Source organism: Podarcis filfolensis (genome assembly GCF_964270895.1).
Source record: "Podarcis filfolensis genome assembly, chromosome: 15".
Lineage (NCBI taxonomy): Eukaryota > Metazoa > Chordata > Lepidosauria > Squamata > Lacertidae > Podarcis > Podarcis filfolensis.
The window spans coordinates 7,555,794-7,572,008 of record NC_139618.1 but is presented as its reverse complement, the minus strand read 5'-3'; the positions used below and the strand labels follow the sequence as shown (position 1 = coordinate 7,572,008).

The 16,215-nt window shown below is 44.4% G+C and overlaps 1 protein-coding gene across 1 annotated transcript in view; it reads right to left on the bottom strand.

The window, feature by feature from the left end:
• Nucleotides 1-403: 403 nt before the first annotated feature.
• MRPS23 (mitochondrial ribosomal protein S23) overlaps nt 404-16,215 on the bottom strand; it is a 54,727-nt gene continuing 38,915 nt past the window's right edge. Inside the window, exon 10 of the mRNA XM_083588067.1 lies at nt 404-1,260. The gene's annotated coding sequence lies outside the window, so the exon portion shown is untranslated. The remainder of the gene's footprint in view (nt 1,261-16,215) is intronic.

The following is a 16,215-nucleotide window of genomic DNA, read 5'->3' as shown; positions in this document are numbered from 1 at the left end:
TAATGTTTCTTAAATAGCATTTCATTCATCCTGCTCCCAAGAAGAGAGGATACCTTTCCCAATAGCAGCATATATATGCTTAAAATAAACAACCTACTATACTTCTTGCATCAACTAGAACAGGGGTAGGCAACCTAAGGCCCATGGGCCAGATGCAGCACAATCCAGCCCACGGACGGTCCGGGAATCAGCATGTTTTTACATGAGTAGAATGTGTGCTTTTATTTAAAATGCATTTCTGGGTTATTTGTGGGGCATAGTAATTCGTTCTTTTCCCCGCAAAATATAGTCCGGCCCACCACATGGTCTGAGGGATGGTGGATCGGCCCACAGCTGGAAAAGGTTGCTGACCTCCCTGAACTAGAATCTTTCTCTTTGCACCATTAAAACAATAAACAAACTAGGGAACAAATAATTAGTTTATTACCTCCAAAGTTCACATGAATACTCAGGTGTGCTAGAAAGCATGGAGCATTAGGATGCACAGTGTCTATGTGTTATTATGATTACTTATCCTCATTTTGTTTCATTCCCATCCCAGTCCTTCATAACTCCCTGTTGACGTTTGGTCCTCTGACCCGAGTTCGAGGGCAAGGCTTCTGTTTCCTCTCTCACGGATTGCAAATTGCAACTGTGCTGGGCTTCTCCAATTTTTGGTCCATTTATGGACCATTTCCTCCAGCCAGCTCCACTTCTTGAAAAACATGTTTTCCATTATAACACATCTTTTGCGTAGATCGTTCTCCCTGGGCAGCAGGAAGGACAGGACTTTGCTCCGTGCTGTGCCTTTGTCCTCTTCTACCCTCAACCTCTGCTCCACACTGTGGATTCTGGTTTCGAGCCTGGCCACCAGTTCTGTCAAGTAACCAAGGATGCCCTCCAGCTTCACCAAGGTGCCCGTGACTTTGTCCTGGAAGTTCTTCATGTCCTCCTGAGTGTTCTTCAGGTCATGGCACAATCTCCCCAAATCCAGGGCATATTGGGTGCAAACGGCAGAAGTCATGGTGGAGAGGAGGCAGGCTGAGATGCTTTGAGTGGGGCCAGTCAAGACTGTCTTACCAGATGGAGACTCTGAAGGGTGTTCTCGGGACTGTCGCCCCGACTCCATCCCAACAAGCTCAAAGCTTCTCCAGGTTTCCATCTAGGTCTTAATGGTAGTTCAAGGGCAGGGGAAATGAAGCTCCGCAGGTCCTGCAATCCCCATGGCTCCTCCTGAAGTCATCCTTGCTAGGCCAATTGTAGGTCACAAGTGGGCTTGAGCTATGAGATTGTGACCTCAGAGTCAAACCAGCAAATGGCAGAGTTGGTTGCATGACATATGCCAGGCCTGCTGCTTAAATAAAATTGCACAGCACAACCTGACTTTGTCAAACCATAATTGCCCAATTGATCATGTGCAGCTATTTTCTAATCTTCTGATTTTGTGAGTTGTGGAGGTTTATTTCTTACAGGTTGTTGGCCTATTGTTTTTATTTCAGTTTCTACTCCTGATCAGCAAGAATGAGAGCACTGCAACAGGCTTGCTATTGTGCTGTAAAGAGGGAACTTTCTTCTCTAATTCAGGAGTAGATAACATGGTGCTCTTAAAATATTTTGGACTATGACTCCCATCAGCCCCAGACATCAATGGCTAATGGTCAGGGAGAATGAGATTTGTAGTCCAGAAATGATGCTATATTGGTCATCCCTAGTCAGACAATCGCTTTTGGCAGCTGATGGCTCCTAGCTACCATGTATTTATTTACAAACATTTATATATTTCCCTTCCTCAAAACTGATTCCAGGACTATTAATGTTTTTGAAAGTACTTATATATTAAACTGGAGTGGGGGAACCAAGCCAACAGAAAAAAAGAGCAGCCAATATTCCATATACTGTATGTCTCACTTACTTAGGTGGGGCCTTGCAGTAAGAGTTTTTTTGGGGGGAATCCTTTTGTGTATCAAGGAAAGCAGTAACCTTGCCAGAGAAACCTTGAAAAAAGGCACCTGTATTGAGGAGCCTAGCATGCAAAATTATTTAATTGCTTTAGTCAAGTTAAAAGCCTGACAGTTTAATCGGCTAAAATAATTTCAATAATTTGACAGCACGATCATTCTTCCCTTCTTAAAAGACATCCCGGCGGCCAAGCCCAAGATGGGAAATGCCTAGAAGTTTTGCCCACCCACGTATTAAGTCCTCCACACGTACCCAGCCCTGTATAACTTAGCTGAAGGTTCTCCTCAGAATATTTGTGACTACTGTGTCCTCCTTAATTTTAAAGGTCCCAGGAGAGATAAAGTCTTGTTCTCCCGAGGAGCCTATTTGGCAGCCTAATTCTTCTCCCCGCCACGAATTTCACAAGGCTATAAGCTGAAATGCTTCTTCTTTAGTTTCATCCCATTAGTCCTCCTAATACCCCTGTGGATTGGGCTAAGCAATTCTTCTGCCTTGTTGGTGGGAGAAATGATCATAATGCTGAGTTTTTGCTTCTGCCTGAAAAGGCTTTAATCCCCACAGCTCCATTCTCTGTGAGAGTCAGTCCTTGGCATTTTCAAAAAGTGAACAATGTGATAACTCCCCGCCCCCCATCTCACAGAGCAACATCCAAAACTTCTCCACAACTCGATGGATCTGGGTAGCTACTTTAAATACATGTTGGCAATGGGGGATAAAGCCCCCACAAAGGATTCTGGGAAAGAGACTGTCATCCAGCTATGAGGAAGTTAAAGCCGGGAGCCTGAACCACTGCCACTCCTCCTAGCCTTGCAGGGACTGTCAGATTTGTTACAGATACAGTGGTACCTCTGGTTAAGTATTTAATTCGTTCCGGAGGTCCGTTCTTAACCTGAAACTGTTTTTAACCTGAAGCACCACTTTAGCTAATGGGGCCTCCTGCTGCCGCCGCGCCACTGGAGCACGATTTCTGTTCTCATCCTGAAGCAAAGTTCTTAACCTGAAGCACTATTTCTGGGTTAGCGGAGTCTGTAACCTGAATCGTATGTAACCTGAGGTACCACTGTATTATGTAAGGTTCACTCTGGAGCCTTTCTGGATAAAGAGGAGAGTGGGTGGAGGTTTAAATAAATAAACAACTAAAATAAGTTTAGAAGCCTTCTGCACATAGTGCCAAATTTACACGAATCTAATGCACCATCGAATCTAATGCACACCTCAATTTTCAAAACCTTAAAACAAAAAAAACAAAAAAGGAGAGGTATTTGCTGCCGAATGAAAATGTGCCATCAAATCTAATGCACATCCTAATTTTCGTGACGTAATTTGGCCAAAAAAGGATCACATTACATTCGAGTAAATACAGTATTTTGAAACCAAAAGCGTGGCTAAATATTTCTGAGGAAAGTTTCGCACTTGGGCAGGGGTTGTTGTGTTTCTTTCTGTTAAAGTGTAAGGTCCTAAATATAGCATCCCGATGGCATCAGCCCTATAAAACAGAAAATGTCCCCTCCCCATGGATCAGCGTATCCATTAGGCTGAGCAAATATTTTCCTGTTCTGTCCTTGTAATTCTATTTTGATTGATCCTTCTACACGCTAAGGGGAAAGTGAGAATGGGGCTCACGCCTGGCCAAAATGCCAAGAGGTAAAAAATGTATGTGTTTTCTCACTGCGCTAGGCATGGAATGCTTTTATCTCTGCCGGGGGTGGAATTTTAGACTGCAGAGACCTGGGTTCAAATCATCAGTATTGGTTTCCCCAGTTCTTCTGAAGCTCACAAGTAGAAATCCAGTGGCCCACTGGCCACACAAATAAGGGCTTGAAGCTCACCTATTTTTACTGGCTATTTTAGGCTACATCCATACAATACTTGTAATGAACTATTGTTCCACTTTAAACTGTCATGGCTTCCCCCAAAGAATCCTGGGAACTGCAGTTAGTTAAGGGCGCTGCAAGTTGTGAGGAGACCCTCGTTCTCCTCCCAGAGCTACAATCCTGAGATTTAACAACCAACCCCTCTTTCCCAGGAAACTCTGGGAATTACAGCTCTGTGAGGGGAATAGGGGGTCTCTCTTAGCATCTCTCAGCACCCTTAACAAACTACAGCTCCCAGAACTCTTTGGGACTACCTACGACTATTTAAGTGGTACAAGAGGACTTTAAAGCTACAGAACAGAAATGGCCTTAACTTGCTGCTGGGAAATGACTGGGAATCAGAAAACTTTGGTGCAAATAGCCCAGAGAGCTATTTGCAGATCTGCAGATCCTACCTAATCTATCTTCTGACTGCCTCTGACTTAGACTGTGGCTGAAAACCCTAATTGTTTCTTAGGAGGACGGTAAACAGGGTGGTACTTCTTCCAGATGAATTAAGCCAGGTAAGAACAGTGTGATCTTGTAAACAGAGACACACTGCGAGTTCAGCTGGAAACCTTTTATACTGACCCAGCTGGAATTCCATCAGGAACGAGGGCAGAAGGTGAAATCAGAAATATAACAAGTTGATAAACTAGCTTCTCTCTGTGTTCCATCTCATCTCCAACATGCTGTGTGTATGTGTGTGTCTTAAGAAAACCCATGCCGAAGATTTCCATCCAACAAACCTCATTTTTTGGTAACATTTTTCTTTCATATTACTGCCCCATAGCTGGAGAGAGGACAACTTTATTAGGCGTGAGCGACACAGCTGTCTCTTGATGGGGGGGGGGAAGTTGTGCTTCTTGACAGTTATAGATATTCCTCTGTGAGATACGGCAGAATATTGGGGGGACGGAACTGAAAAAGATTATATAAAGAAGGTCATACTGAGCAATTTCTAGTAAAGAGTCAAAGAACCATATAATTCAACATTTATATAGACAAGGCTTTGAGGGAGCTGTTAGAAAACATTAAAAACAGACTGGAGAGTTGTTAAGGGTTGTTTTTTTCTTGGTCTAGATCAGTGTTTTTCAAACTTTCCAAATAGGGAATGCTTTCTACACTGAAGTGGTTAGAATGCAGGACTAGGACCGAGGAGACAAGGGTTCAAATCTGCACTCAGCCATGAAGAAGAGGAGGAATTTGGATTTGATATCCCGCTTTATCACTACCCGAAGGAGTCTCAAAGTGGCTAACATTCTCCTTTCCCTTCCTCCCCCACAACAAACACTCTGTGAGGTGAGTGGGGCTGAGAGACTTCAGAGAAGTGTGACTGGCCCAAGGTCACCCAGCAGCTGCATGTGGAGGAGCGGAGACGCGAACCCGGTTCCCCAGATTACGAGACTACCACTCTTAACCACTACACCATACTGGCTCCCAGTATGAAGCCCACTGGGGCTACTTCTCAGCCTAACCTACCTTACGGGGTTGTCATGAGGATAAAAGAGAAAGGAGAAGTGTGTGTATGTGTGTGTGTGTGTGTGTGTGTGTGTATATATATATATATATATATATATAAAACTTTGTGCTCCTTAGATAAAAGGATGGATATAAATGTACTAAGAAATAATAACAATAAACTGTGCAAACCTAGCCTGTGTTCACACCATACATTTAAAGTACATTTAAAGCACATAACTCACCCCAAAGAATCCTGAGAACTGTAGTTCACAAACCAGAGAGCTACAATTTTCAGCACCCTTAACAAACTACAGCTCCCAGGATGCTTTGGAGAAGCCATGTGCTTTAAATGTGCGTTAAATCCATGGTGTGTACACAGCTCAAAAAGTTCTGGTCTGTGCTTGAACCCCTCCTATAAAACAGTGACGGTCTGGAGGCCCCCCGCTTAGCTTCCATGCTAAGGTTACCTCTCATAAACTGCTGCCAAAAGAGAAAGGAAAAAGAAAAGCCTCCTGACTTTTATTGTCTTCCCATAATTGCTGCTTATTTTACATTTCTGCATTTGCCAAGCCGTCCTGCCAGACGAGACAGCAGGTCACAAATTTTGCAATTTGTCTTGTCAAGAGAGGCAAATAACGTCTTTCTGCACGCGCCGAGAAGCTGGGCGGTGTTATCTTCACCCAAACGCTCCATTTTCATGTTTCTTTCCCTCCCAGCCCCCCATTTTCTTAGGCTTAAAATAAAGCAGAAAATATGAATAGAACAGAAGACAATCCTTTATTCCTTCTGATTAATTAATACTGAAATGGGGAAGGAGACGTAGTAAAAGAAGAAGAATGAGGGGAGGGAACTATCCCCCCCAAGGCACAGAGCGGTGGAAAAAAATACCTGTGTAATTTCTAAGGTGTTCCTGCTGCGACAGTGTTCAGCGGCCCCTGTGACTTTCCCCCCAATGTCATTTGTCATAATTTGACACTGATAAAGAGTTTCTCCAGAGCCGCGTCTCTTCAAGGCAGTGAACATATCCATATCAAAGCCACTTGTGTTGTCCTTTTTTGGAAACCATTTTCCTCTTGGCCTAGTTTTCCTTTAGATTCTCAAACTGGTATTTGCCTTTATGCCCCCACCCTAAAACTTAGTCTCTCTCCCCCCCACACACACACATACCTTCTTGCATGCACCCTCTCACACAAAACTCCACTTTCCTTCTCTAGCTGATCGTATTTTCCCCACCGCCAATCATCCAACAGACTTTGAAGGGTGGGGGAAATCTGAAGAGGGGTCACCGAACCAGTATGTGTGCTTCCCCTTCAGATTTAATATTGATGTTCATCAGTCCAGGAGGGATAAAGGTAAAGGTAAAGGGACCCCTGACCATTAGGTCCAGTCGTGACCGATTCTGGGGTTGCGGCGCTCATCTCGCTTTATTGGCCGAGGGAGCCGGCGTACAGCTTCCGGGTCATGTGGCCAGCATGACTAAGCCACTTCTGGCGAACCAGAGCAGCGCACGGAAACGCCGTTTACCTTCCCGCCGGAGCGGTACCTGTTTATCTACTTGCACTTTGATGTGCTTTCGAACTGCTAGGTTGGCAGGAGCAGGGACCGAGCAACGGGAGCTCACTCCGTCGCGGGGATTCGAACTGCCGACCTTCTGATCGGCAAGTCCTAGGCTCTGTGGTTTAACCCACAGCGCCACCCGTGTCCCATTAATATAGTGAATATGTCTTTGTGGGAGCCACGGTTGCATTTGGAACTGATGGGCGCTCCTTGTTGTTATCATCATTATTTGCAAACTTCTTAACTAATGTTATTTGGAGACCAAAGAAATAAAGTATAAGGGAAACAAAGAAAGCAGCAAGCCTTAGAAGCAAGCAGGCATAGTGCTCTGTGTGCTAATTTTAATCTTGGAAATGCAGGCGAAAAGAAGCCAGTGCAACTTCTATACACCGGCATTGGTAAGGAGCTGGGTGGCTGGGCCCTGGTAGAAAGATACAGCGCAGTGCTGTGATGGCAAAGGAGCATCACATGCAACAAACCTGTGTTGCTGCTGTGCAGGAGTGCACAAATGTCTGTGCCGAAATGTCCACTGCCAAGCACAATGTGTTTTCAGTACTAGAGACCGAGCTGGATTTCGCAGTGGGAACCCTGTTTGCTGGGATGCCTTCCTATCATTTGGAGCCTAAACTTCAGACCAGACTAAATGGAGCTCCCCAGGATACCTTAGTAGGGGGCGAGTGGAGGGAAAGAGGAAGAAGAAAGAGGAGAAGACATGACTGTACCAAAACATTCTGCTCTGATTAACTATCCTCTCCTCTGTCAGGCAATTCTGGAAGCCAGCTGTCTTGACTAGAAAACAGCAGCAGATAAGAGTCAAAGTAGAATCCTTTTTTGGGGGGGGGGAGGTGTAAGCCTTTCCATAGCCCGGAGCGCCTATACCATTACACCAAGTAACATCATGTCAAACTACCTTGCAGCTCAGCAGAAGCCAATGGCCCTCCTATCAGGTTGTCAAGAGTGAATTATGTGGTCTCTGATACAAAAACACACACACACAAAACGTCCACATTTCAGGGCTGTTTGGCAGAGCCCTGGTTTCACAGCTCAAGTTGCATCTGCTAAATTTGCTCATGAGTTGCAATCTCAGAATGCAGCTCTCAATATCAGGAATATTCTGCATGAAGTTTGGAGGGCTGTGATTATAGGCATTGCATTTTACTCCCACCTTTCCTCCTAGGAGTTCAGGATGATGCATATGATTCGTTCTCTCTCTCTCTCTCTCTCTCTCTCTCTCTCTCTCTCTGTGTGTGTGTGTGTGTGTGTGTGTGTGTGTGTTTTATCTATCCTAACAGCTATCCTGTGAAGTAGATTAGGCCAAGAGATAGTGACAGGCTCAAGGCCACCGAGTGAACTTCACGGCCATAAAGGATTCCAACCTAGGTCTCCAAATACATAGTCTGAGGCTATAACCATTACACTACACTGCCTCTCACAGCACTCACAAACACACACAGCAGTTCCATTAAGACTAGTTTCAGGACATCAGTCTGGACCACCACAACCTGGAGGTCACAAATAACAGCCAGGAGCAGGTGATAGGGGTGGCACAACAAACAGGCATGCTATTTCTTGGAAGTTTGCTATTTTATACCAAGTCTCCATCTGAATACATTTCAACCTAAAGGTGTGCTCCAAGGAAGGATTCATTTAACTAAGGTTAACGTCTGCAGCTGTTGTGTACTTTAAATGTATGGTGTAGATGTGCCCCCAAATGCTACTCTGAGACTCAAACACTACTTTGAAACTTCATGTATCTGCATCTTATAGGCCTTCAAGATGTGATTGTTCCTTTTCCTGTGAAACAATCCAGATTACCACTGAAAAACCAATACCGCAAATCAGAAGAATAAGCCATGCCAAGCAATCTTGGCTGCTGGGCTTGCTTGCTTGCTCTACATACGACTTAGAAAAGAGCAGACGGGCGTGTATGTGATCTTCGGCTGTGTTGTCATTGGGGTTAGATTTGTTGCTGCTTTTCTGTTTGCACTGGCAATTTAATAAGGGCTTAGTTTTTTTAAAAAAAATAATAATAATTAAAGGCCTTTCACGGTTAAAAATAACGCAGACAGGGCAGATAAAGATACCAGTTAATTAGCACCACGTCACGATTGTAGCTTCCAATATTCCCCAGCCATATGGTCAACTCGATGTACTTCCATATAGCACAGCAGATCCAACAAAGGCTTCATTACCAGACATCAAGTTGAAGAAGCCTCCGGTTATGTGCAAATCAGGAGTGAAACCTCTTATTTCAGAACATTCCTGAGGTCGTCCAATGCTGAACAGCTGTTTGGAAGCTGCCAGGCGACCTTCAGAGAAATAAGCATCTCTCCTTGTCAATATCAAAGGGACTAGGATTGCCAGACTTTTCACTATGATAGCGAACTAGGTACTGTCAGCTCCTCAGATTGTATTCGCTGACCTCCCGCAAGCCCCCCTTGTCCCCGCAACTGGGAACACGAAGCATCTGCTTGTATCGTGCTAGGGTTTTATTTTATTTTTAATCTGCAACTCTCCTAATTAATAGATCTCTGAGCACTTTGTTGAAGCAAATTCAAAGCAAACCCTTTACAGCAAAAATCTCGACGTTTTGTTTTGTTTTCACACAGTACCAGTGACCACAAGTAGCATCTGGGGATGGCATTAGAGGGCTAGAAATAGATTTTTCTGAGTGACCGTGTTCATCTGCTGACAGCAATAATCTGTGAGAGGGATGTCGTGTTCTCAAGCAAGTGACTCGTGATACCACATAAATCCGTAAGGACAAAAATTAGGCGGGGGGGGGGGAATCTGCAACTACAGGGACCTTAGGCTCTGTTCATCCTCAGATTCTCAGGGTGTCTAGTAAACATGCTCAGCGAATTCACTAAAATGCTCTCCTACCCACACAATGTGTGTGTGTTTAAAAAAATCATTACCACCAGGATAGCTCACTTGGTAGTACGTGACACTCTTAATCTCAGGGTTGAGGGTTCAAGGCATAAATTGGGCAAAGGATTCCTGCATTACAGGAGGACTAGATAACTAGATGACGCTTGTGGTCCCTTTCCAACTTTGATTCTATGATGTCTCAGGGCGTGTCACAAAATTGTAAAATGCATTAAATAGAGCATTTTGGCACCTGAGACGAACCACAAAATGCTGCTGCCGTCCCCTGGAACAAGGAGGGAGTGAAGATGTTTGTCAGGAGCAAGGCTCAAGCAAGGCTTTCTCCTCTCACTGCCTCCACATTTAACTCGTGGGATTTCAACAAGCTAGCCTTCAACCGCATAAGGTTGAAATTGCACAAGTTAAATGTGCGTAAGATGCCCACATTTTTAAGCACTCCTTGGGGACACAGCTATGGGTTCAGAGCTCTTCCTACACTTCAGAATTTACCATTACAGCACTGAGGAGCATCTATCAAGGCTGCCATCTCATTGTCCATAGGTAGGAGTGCAAGTCACTTGTCACTCTGCCTAGCATAGGAGACTGCTGCATCTCTGCAGAGATGAAGGTTTTGCACAAAGCCAGCTACAGTAAAAAGCCAGGTAAACTCCTGGAGATCAGCAAGAGCAGTGAAACTGCTTGTAGCTCCTTCCGCCTTGCCTTCTATGCATTGCCTAACAAGCCAGCAAATGACTCATCCCCAGACCTGAAGCTCTATTTGCAATTCAAAAAGATAAAAGGGAGAGGGGAAAGTCACAGCAGGGAGTTCACAAGCATCTTCTGCATTAGAGGACCTGTGTCAGCGTCCCCCCCCCCACACACCTCAGTGGCCCTTTGTAGAATTGCTGGTTGGGTGGAGGGGCTGCAAAAACCAGTATCAGAGGACTGTATTTTTGGTATTAAATGGGCTAATAGTTCAGCAGCTGCAAGCACCATGGAAAAACTCCCTTTACTGAGCAATATTTTAAATTCCTGCTTTACACAGCTAAGCTGGATCAAACTATGGTTAAAAACTCTCTCTCTCTCTCTCTCTCTCTCTCTCTCTCTCTCTCTCTCTGTGTGTGTGTGTGTGTGTGTGTGAATATAAGAGAGACGTGGGGATTCAGCAATTCAGAAACCTACCCATTTCAACTTAGACCATCAGTATTTGTACTGCCTGACAATTTTTATTTTATATTGACTGAGAACATTTGACTGCAGCCCTTCTCCTTCCTGGTTGGGCTAGCCACTAGGTTGTGTGGCATGTATCCACAAGAAAGAAAGAAAGAAAGAAAGAAAGAAAGAAAGAAAGAAAGAAAGAAAACATCCTGCAAACAAGTGTGCCACATCCTAAGGCTAAATGAAATCAGCTGACCAGCCTCATCCCACAGTAGGGATTGGGTGGAGGGGATTTGGTTCAGTTCACGTTTAAAGTTCAACATACCCACTTTGCACTTTCTGAAGCAACATAGGAACTTGTCCTTCTCTGAATTTTGCCATGCAGTTCTCCAGCCAAGTAATATATACAAAAAGGCAAAATTAAGGTAAAGTCCCATAGGTGTACCCAGGGGGGGGAGTGGGGGGCATCTCCCCCCACACTGAAATAAAAAAAAAAACTTAACTAAGGCTCTGCCCCACCCCCGCAACATGAATCCTACCTCCCCTCCTCCCAAATCCTGGTTACACCCATATAAAGCCCTATGTAGGTTGGAGCCAGAATACCAGAAGTATAATCTCACCCCTTATATAACCAATCAATCACTGTGCTTTGCAGAAGAGAGGGCCTTCTGCAGGTACAGTGGTACCTTGGGTTAAGAACTTAATTCATTCTGGAGGTCCATTCTGTTCTTAACCTGAGGTACCACTTTAGTTAAAGGGGCCTCCCGATGCCACCGCGCACGATTTCTGTTCTCATCCTGAAGCAAAGTTCTTAACCCAAGGTACTATTTCTGGGTTAGCAGAGTCTGTAACCTGAAGCGTCTGTAACCTGAAGTGTCTGTAAACCGAGGTACCACTGTACTAGCTTATCAGGAGGTTCATCCCATACAATATAGGAATTGGTCCTTCAGTGTTCTGGCACCTGCCCTTCAGAATACGCTCCCCTTGAATATTAGACAAGGGCCATCTTGGTTGTCCTTGCAACAGGAAGAACTTCCTGTTTCAACAAGTCTTCTAAGAAGAGATCTTTCTCAGTTTACATCTGTACTGGAATTTCTTTGAAGACTTTAAGAAATATTATTGTCTTATCACTTGTTTGCTCCTCTGAGCTCCTTTGGGAGCAGGGGCAGGATAGACATGTAATAAGTTAAACAAATAAAGTGAATTACTGAAAAACACAAGCAAAAATGCATTATATTAGGAAATATTGCTTTACAATATTGGGGATATTGGGGAAAATTCACATTCATATGCTGAATTTTCATGAGGACTTAAAAAAACAGTGCAAACTGATGGGGAAACATGGAAAAGATAGGAAAAATGGTAGAGGGACTTACGGTAAGTATTATTTATATCTGTCTGATGTTCATCAGCTGGTGCAAGCTAGATCATCTAGGCTAGGATGTTTTCAAATATTAAAGTGGTATATAACTGTTTTAAATAAAAAAAATGAACCTTGTTACTGGAAAAACAGCATAGAAATATTAAATCAAATCGAAGAGCTCAACTATTTAGGGAATTCCGTGGCAGCATGGGCACCAAACCACCCTGCAGTTTCCACAACTAGCTTTTACTACAAAACTGCGGTTTTTGGAGCTTGACTCCACACAGTAATAGGTTTTGTTTGGACTAAATGCAGTTTAGGGCATTTTCAGACCGGCTCTGACTTGTCCTTAACATCATGGTCACTTGCAGGGCAGTCCCATTCCAGATAATGGCAAGTGAATTTGGGAGCCTGGAGTAGATGCGTGTCAAAAACAGGGCGGTGGCCGTGGAGCCCATCTCCTTATTGAAAAAAAGGCCACCTTTTTGGAACAGGCGCAGTCAAGTCCATGTCTCGGTAAAGGGACTGGCAAAGTAGCTATTGATTTTTGTGAGAAAGGGACTGCCGCCTGCCAGAGTGCCATTTCCGATACACAAAAGGGTGTCGGGCGCAAATCTCAAGTTGTCAGCCTGAGAGAATTCACCAGCGACTATCGCCCTTCTCTTCCCCATGTTTCCTGGGGAAGAGGGAAGGGTCCAAGGTCACATAAAATGTCATTAATCATTCTTCCCAGATGCCAAGGTCCTCATTGGACAGTTCTATTAATCAGGGGGCTATCAAAAGTACAGCTTGCTTTAGGTCTCCATTGTACGGCTCTGCCGCCTATCATAGAGGAGATAATCTTATCAGCAACAAGGGTGGGGGGGGTTGCCCATTGAGTCGCACGAGAGTGGAAGAATGGGATTTCTTTTCTTTCCATTATTTATTTATTTATCCTCCCGCCTCAGAGGATGAGCTGTTTCTTGTCTTGTCAAACCTGCGGCCTTTTCTTTCAAGAATCAGCTTTCAGAATCCAATTTGTCAAGCCGGACAATCATTTGAGAATCCAGGTTCCTTTTTTAAAAGTGGGGGGGGGGAGAGACTTGGTGACTTTTATTTATTTATTTATTTATTCTTAAAGGCAGGTGGTTTTTAAAAGGTGGCTCAAAAGGGATTTGGAAACAGGCTGAGTGGACCACAACATCAATTAATCTTCAGAGAGCAGAGGCTTTGTGAAGATGGAGTGTCAAAAGGCAAGTTGCTGGGTTTTAGGAGATGGAGAATATCGATGTTTCCCATCATTTTTTCCTCTTTTTTTTTTTTGTTCTATCCCCCTCCAATGGAGCAAAAAGGGATATTCATCTCAGTTGATGCATCAACTGAGGTAAAAGAAAGCCAATAATGGGTGCCCATGACTTTATTCTTTCAGAGGCGAAACATCTGAGGTAAATTTATCCATTGTGCTTTAAGGAAGGAAAAACAGGAGGGCTACCAGAGTGTTATTTGGCAACATGGCTACAAATATTACATACATTGGACCCGGTAGTTCCCACAATTTTCCCTCTACCATGAAGTTATTGTTGTTGGATTCTTTATTCAAAATATGTTATGCCCCGTCTTTCCTTTTTTTACAAAATGCTCAAGGTGTTTAATAGCCTTTTTAAAACAGCAGCAGCAATAAAAAGTTACTAGGTAGCATTAAGACGAGCAGCTGCTGTGCTCCGTCTTAGCAGGCCTATCTTATATAGGGGGACACATGGCGGCAACAAAATGTTGCAGTGTGGAATGTTCCTGTTCCCAATCTAACCACTATTTAAGCTTTGTGTAAGCAAATCAGGATGAGTGTTCAACAAACTAGATGTGTGAAGGTACAAGGCAAGGTAAAGACCCCTGGACAGTTAAGTCCAGTCAAAGGCAACTGTGGGGTGCGGCACTCATTTCGCTTCAGGCAGAGGGAGTTAGTGTTTGTCCACGGACAGTGTTCTGGGTCATGTGACCAGTATGACTTCTGGTGCAATGGGACACCGTGATGAGTGCCAGAGTGCACGGAAATGCTGTTTACCTTCCTGCCGCAGCAGTGCTTATTTACTTGCACTGGCATGCTTTCAAACTGCTAGGTTGGCAGAAGCTGGGACAGAGCAATGGGAGCTCACCCCGTCTTGGGGATTCGAACCGCCAACCTTCCGATCGGCAAGCCCAATAGGCTCAGTGGTTTAGGCAAGAGCACCACCCACGTCCCCGAAGGAACCTTAAATGAAAGCTGACAATCCAGGAATGGGGTTGAAATATCCCTAAGGGGACCTAGCCAACCCTTCCCCGCAATAGGTACTTAATGTAAAGAAAATATTGAACAAGTGTTCCAGATTTGAGTGATGCCAAGGACCCTTTGATTTCCACCTTGGTGCTTCATCCGCCTATTCCACTGAGGCTGCAAAGCCTCACCTGATGCCACATGGCACAAAACTCTCTCTCTTCCTTTTCCCTTCTCCCTTCAGAAAAGCACAGCACAGTACCCGCCCCGCCCCCCGCCCGACCCAACATCCTTCTTGCCGATTGCTCATGTTGCAACCACTTAACCGGAATATCCTTGAGATATCTTGTTAGCTCAGTTACGGGAGAAGGAGCGAGGCTGGCGAAGAAAGGCTGGCTTGTAGATTCCTAGGCTACTTTATGAAACCTGACAATCCAACTATCTCTATTACATGCTTTTTTTATTTAGCAGCTGTATGCACAGTGGGGCTTGGTGGGAAGGTGTGGGGGGAGCGGGGGAGAAAGACAAACTAGATTGCTTTTGTAAGGCCTGCAAAGAGACCGGGAAACCTACAGTGGGAAGGGTCAAATTCCAAGCTTACCAAATAGAATGAAGGGTATGGTAAATGGGGTGTTTCACTGGGCACATATACAGTCACCTGAAAAAGCAACTAATTCTTCCCAAAGACCTAACAGAAGCTGACAGGCCTATACCATTCCTCGCTTTCTAATCCACACGGGAAGGTCAAGGCATCAGAAGCCTCAGGTTAGGGGTTGCCTCCAGACTGCCACTATTTTGAGGGAGGGGCTCAAGCATATAGTTATCTAATGGAAAGTTCGATTTGTGTAATTACAGAGGATCAAAACGCTGTCACCTGGATGCAACAACAACAAATTAAACAAGCTTTTTGCAGTTAGGAAAGTGATGATGAAAAAAACTGAAAAGTGAAGGGTGATTGAATGTTGAATGGGAAGATATGTAAACACCCAGTAAAAAAATTCAGGCTGAGTGCTCACAGAAACAGGTCCCTACCTGCCTGCAGACTGTCTTGCCAGAGTGGTGCATGCTCTAGTTATCTCCCGCTTAGACTACTGCAATGCAGTATACATGGGGCTACCTTTGAAGGTGACTCGGAAACTGCAATTAATCCAGAATGTGGCAGCTAGACTGGTGACTGGGAGTGGCCGCTGAGACTATATAACACCAGTCCTGAAAGATCTTCATTGGCTCCCTGTACGTTCCGAGCACAATTCAAAGTGTTGGTACTGACCTTTAAAGCCCTAAAAGGCCTCAGTCCTGTATACCTGAAGGAGAATCTCCACCCCCATCATCCAGCCCAGACACTGAGATCCAGCATCGAGGGCCTTCTGGCGGTTCCCTCGCTGCGAGAAGTGAGGTTACAGGGAACCAGGCAGAGGGCCTTCTTGGTAGTGGTGCCTGCCTTGTGGAACGCCCTCCCAGCAGATGTCAAGGCAATGAACAACTATTTTACATTTAAAAGACACCTGAAGGCAGCCCTGTTTAGGGAAGTTTTTAATGTCTGCTGCAGTATTGTTTTTGATATTTGGTTGGAAGCCGCCCAGAGTGGCTGGGGAGACCCAGTCAGATGGACGGGGTATAAATAATAAATTATTATTATTATTATTATTATTATTATTATTATTATTATTATTATCTGGAAACAACCCATTCGTTTAGAAAAGGAGCATGCAAATTTACTACTACGAATAGCAGCAATAATATCACTTTACATTGTAGAAAAGTGGTTTAATTTCAATCCAGAT